Raw genomic sequence first — 5,895 nt, forward strand, 5'->3', positions numbered from 1 at the left:
ATCTCATGATCCGCCCGCCTCAGCCTCCCAAAGTGCTGGGATTACAGGGGTGAGCCACCGCACCCGGCCAGTTAGGCATTTTTGATGGTCTCACTTCATCTTGAAACAGATTTTAGATAACAATGCAGAATAGATGGCTTCGTTTCCTCCAGGCCATCTTTCATAAATATTATTTATCTTATCCACGTGTCTGAAAAGTATCCAGCTGCAGTGAATTCGTGATTATAGTCCCTGACAAGTACCGGGAAAGCTGTAATTCTATGTTTTCATTTGCAAACAAAGCATTACACTCCAAAAGTCAACAAAATTGCATGTAGCACAAACATCCTCATGTGAAAAGCAGGAGCTGGATAAAGATGGGCCTTAACAGACCGCTCAATTTCTGACTTGAAAGGTACACAAGCAGCGCTGGCAGTCAAAGTGAAGAGTTCCTCAGAAAACAATTTTGGGACTACTTTAATGCAAAGAAAAGCAGGAAATAAAGTTCAACAGCTGCATTCCATAAAGCATACTGGCAGTCATTTGTCAAAAAAAATAAATAAAAATAAAATTAAAAATAAAACTCTTCTAGTGAAAAATGGCTCAAGCCTTAGGAAGGAAGAAGGAAGAGAGAGGGAGAGGAGGAAAGAAACCAGCTCCAGCTACAGTGCTTGGTTTTGAGCAACAAAGATTCCTGAAATACTTTCCAAAATAAACCTGTGGCAAAATGCTGAACTTGGAAACAGAAATAGACAACTTGATGCACAAAATAATCAGTTCTAAAATAGTCAAAATGTACAAAAGGATACAAAGCATTTGTGGTGTTGACTGAGAAATTAACCATGTACATTTGCTAAACGTAGAAATCTGGGGACAGAGACTGAAAAATACAATGATCCCCAAGGCTATTTATTTTGGCATTACTTATTTATAAAGTAAATACATAAAATTGAAAGTCTTTCCTATAACCTGCTTCTCCAAATCTCTCGGAGTCTTTGTTTCAGGTCTAGTCTGGCCTCCCTCATTTTTGTTCTCAGTCTGCCTGGATCCTGAGGTCACTGGATTCTGTGCTCCCAGCGCGTGTCCATTCCACAGTGGAATGTGAGAAAGTAGTAAAACACAAAAATACAAATAAATAAGATTCTATGTTTGAGTCTGAGTGAGAGCAGCTAGAGGTGACTTAGATTAACTGAAAAAGGTGTAAAAGAATTTTGCTAAAATCATGCCTCAAAGAGTCTACAGTATTAATCGTGTAATACAGCACTACGCCACACGAGGGCACTATATGGTCAGCTTACTCAGATGAAAGCAAAATGTAAACGGAGTTTATAAGAACAAGATTTGATGAAAATAAAATTACATTCTCTCCCAGGTAATAAAAAAAATCAAAATTCTGGAACATTTAAAGACCCTATGTGTGGTTTGTAATAAAATGGTAATAGCTTGACTTGCTCTCATCCATTTCACCTGCAACTTGGCCGCTATCAGTTTTTCAAACAGCTTAGGAATTTTTCAACGTAAAGTCATTTACACATTCTATTTATCTCTGCCTAGGACACTCTCCGACCTCATTGTAATCTTTTAGGTCTCAGCTGAAATGCAATTTCCTCAGAGACAGCTAACCTAGACACCTTACCTAACGCAAGTCTCTCTTACGCAACATGCAACTGTATGTCAGCCCTCGGTGTATTTTAGTCATGGCACTTACCGAAAGTATTTTATTTATGCACATCGCACATTCCTATGTGAGTTTTGTCTGTTCCCTTCAATATGCTTTAAGCTCCATGAGGCTAAATACCTGTCAGTTTTGGTCACTGTCTAATCCCCAGAGCCTAGGACACTGGGGCATAATAGAAACAAAGCTATGTGTTGAATGAATGAATGAATCTCTGTGACTGTGGCTTATTTCTCCCTACAAAGTTTGACTGAGCCCCACACTCTCACAGAAATCTTTAAAATAATAACAAAAAAGTAGTGAATGTCACCATGTGTTTTCTGACCAATAAACCTGAGAGCTTGTCTGGAGGTTATATGAATTATGGAGCGTCATGATATACTCTTTATTCAACATTGCTTCTCTTCTATTTAAAAACCTGCCCTTCTTTGGAAAGGGTGAAGTGGGACAGGCTGAAGAACACAGATGTTTGAGGGAAGAATGCTTACATTCACCTACTTTGTGATAACTTTACCCTTGTTAAAACGGAAATACAGAAAAGAGGTTACGGAGGAGTTTAATGCTGCCCTTTCTTAGAACGAGAACAACACAATTCTCTTTTCTTTGTCTCCAACTTTACAGGTACTTACTGTGGCGTATAAAATGGTCACTTACAAATTAGACCAACAAAAGGGTATTAAAAGTATTTGTTTATGGGACATCGGGGTGTAAAACACACCACTCAACATCGTGATGTAACTTTACACGACAATAGGGAAGGAGATAGAAAAGACAAAATGCACGGGGTGGGGGGACAACAGCAGGGCAAAGTGATCCGAAGACAATCTCCACAGAGTTCCAAGATCATGTGGATTCCAAAAGGCCAGAGGCCATTTGCTCCTTGATATTAACTCCAGGCTTAGCGTGATACTACAATGTAATTGTGGATGAAGTAGATAAGTGCGTCTTGAAGGCTTAAACCAAAACTATGGTTGGTCATAAAGAGGTGGCCGTGTTTTTTTGTTTTGTTTTGTTTGGTTTTTGGTTGTTTTTTTTTTTTTGGCCGAGGAAGAATTGGTTAGGGTATAAGGTCTGCATTTCAGGCTTCCATCATCAAAGACTGACAAATTCAGGCGAGCTGGAGTGAAGGTTAGGTCTTCCCCAGCTGTGGTCTTCACAGAGTGGGGGATCAGACCAGCAGGATTAAGGGGAATTCGGTGACCTTGTTACTCATAGGTCAGTAGCTTGGGGTTGCGCTTTCTCCTTTTTTCAACCTGTAGTCGACACAGCAAAAAGGCCCAGAACTGGCGAAGGAACAAAGCAGCAAAAAGTGAGGCCCAATAAAAGCTTCAGGCTCAAGAAGACCCCTGAGAAATGAAAGGGAGAGACTATTCCAGGGGACAGTAGGTGAAAAGGAGATAACTAAAAGCGCAGTGGCAAAATGTTCTTACACGTAAGGGATGTTCGTTAATGGACAAATATTCATGGCACTATGATCTGTTAGGACAAATGTAGAATCATCTGTATGCTTTAAATACCGTGTGTGTAAGATTTTAACTGTTTATTAGAAGTCCGAGAACCCCGTTTAAGGTATCTGGATATTCCCTCCCCTTCCTTTCCAAGATTCAGACACTACTAAGTGTGTAGCAGGATGAGCCGCAGACAAAACCCCTCAGACGCCGAGTTGTAGAAGGAAGGGCTTTATTCAGTTGGGAGCATCAGCAAGCTACTGCCTCAAAACCCGAGCTCCCCAAGTGCACAATTTCTGTCCCTTTTAAGGGCTCACAACACTAAGGATTTCACAAGAAAGGGTCGTGATTGATTTGAGCAAGCAAGGGGTACGTGGCAGGGGCTGCATGCACCGGTGGTCAGAGTGAAACGGAACAGGGCAGGGAGTTTCACAATGTTCTTCCATACAATGCCTGAAATCTATGGGTAACATCGGGTTCTAAGTCATGAGTTGATTTTTAGCTACTAGGTTTAGGCCAGGCAGGCCCAGGCCTGGTTTTGGGTCTGGCGCTGGGCTGCCTGTCTTTGATTTCACTTCCTTGTTTTTTTCTTAAAACAGGTACTGAGTGTAAAACAGTATAAAACAATATGAGAGGGTCTCTCTCTTCCCTCAAGGGTAAAAATAAGATTGCGACAAATCTAAACTTTATGGAAGTCAAATAAAAAACACTTAAACATATGTAAATAATTGCATACATAAAATATTGCATTAAAATGCCTCCTAAGTGTCACGTAGTCTTTAAACAAATACATTTTCAATGATGGCACAGCTTTTTGGTTCCATTTCTATTTTAATCTCTGATATTCGCACATACCTGTGCACACGTGGAAACATCTATTACTGTTTCAAAAAGACAACTATTAGCAAAGTTCTTACATACACCTGCATATCATGCATTAGAATCAAGTACTTTATTCATTTCATGTCTTCAAAATTACGTTAATGTACTAATCAGGTATTCCATCCTTTCTACAGTATGGTCTTCCTAGAATAAGCTACCCAACTTTCTCAAAGGTGCAAAATGACCATATTTAAAGTTTGGATGAAATTTAATTCATCTTTAATTTGTTTCTGTCACTTTACTATGTTCTGGGGTGTTTTTTAATCTCTCTCTCTCTCGCTCTCTCTCTCCCTCTCTCACTGTCACACACACACAAACACACATGCCTGGTGCTGTCAGCTCTGAGATTTCTGATGATCAAGAGAAACAGGACATCTTTTAAACTTGAAGTACATTCATATGTCAATGAATGACAATGTGTTTGCACCATTACAGACAAAATCACAGCAGTCTTTATTTCCAAAAGCCAAAAATGTAGGGCTCAATCAACATAAAATGTCATAAGCAATAATTAAATAAATGCCAATAGAATGACCTTATAATTTTCAAACCCATGTCAGATAAAGCTATAAGAGATATCCAAATGCCAATACATATGATATTAATACCTGTGTTTTGTGGTATTAAGAACACGAAAAAATAGAAAATTCTATGAAGTTCAAAGTTCTTTAAAGTTAGATGGAAAAGGCATTCATTGGTATTCCCACGAAGTTTTACGGTTTAGTTGGAAAATACACATATGTTTCTTAAGAGCTAAAATAATGCCTTCGACATACAGACAAATGACCAATGTAGGTGGGAGGGCAGAGTTCTGTGATTAGACAGGAGAATTAGAAAATCTGTTCCAAGTAACTCCAGGGAATGGGTGGTATAACTTCCTCCTTGAGGTCCGAGGGTCACCAACATAAAAGCTCTACATAAGTTTTTATTAGTAGCTCAGAAAAAAAAATAGAATCTAAAAAGATCAAAATCCTGGCAAAGGTTTCCGGTCATAATAAATCATAGTCGCGCAGGATGACATGATCTCCCACAGCATAAGATTTAGAATTAAGTGTTTGGTACTGTGAGTATCTTCAGTTACCAGATAGTCGTTGCTTTCATGATGTGTACACGTCTCCTTAGCCTCGGCAGGGTTTCCAATTAAGCATAGAAATACTTTAAAAATTTGAAATCCTAGTAAAGATAGTTTGGCATTGGAAAGGATCCAATCTGTGTTGGAAATCTACATACGTGTAATGTTTAAGAGAACTTCGCTTATGAGAGAAAGCTTCGTTTTGTTTTTTGAGAGAGAGTCTCACTCTGTCGCCCAGGCTGGAGGGCAGTGGTGGGATCTCAGCTCACTGCAACCTCCCCTCCCAGTTCAAGCAATTCTCCTGCCTCAGCCTCCTGAGTAACTGGCACTACAGATGCACCCCACCACGCCCGGCTAATTTTTGTATTTTTAGTAGAGACAAGGTTTCTCCAGGTTGGCCAGGCTGGTCTTGAACTCCTGACCTCAGGTGATCTGCCCTCCTTTGCCTTCCAAAGTGCTGGGATTACAGGCATGAGCCCCCATGCCCAGCAGAGAGTGAGTTTTAAAGGTACAATATCTAATATGCAGTTGAGTACTTGAAACAGATATTTGATTTTAAATTTCTTACTAATATAAACAATATTGGAACATTTGGCAAAGCGTTTGGATTCACCATATTGATTGTTCTTACAAAAATAAAATTATCGGGGAAATTTTGTTTGTAGATGCAGACACTAAAGAACTTAAGTGAAATAAAATATATTACATTTGGAATTCCTAGTGAATTGGAATGATGGTTTCATAATTTCAAACTTAAAATATGTAATTATTTGCTTGATTTTGACATGGTATTTTAAATTGATATTTTTGTATTTATATATTATTTTGGAACAACTAGA

Source organism: Symphalangus syndactylus, chromosome 2 (genome assembly GCF_028878055.3).
Source record: "Symphalangus syndactylus isolate Jambi chromosome 2, NHGRI_mSymSyn1-v2.1_pri, whole genome shotgun sequence".
Taxonomy (NCBI): Eukaryota; Metazoa; Chordata; class Mammalia; order Primates; family Hylobatidae; genus Symphalangus; species Symphalangus syndactylus.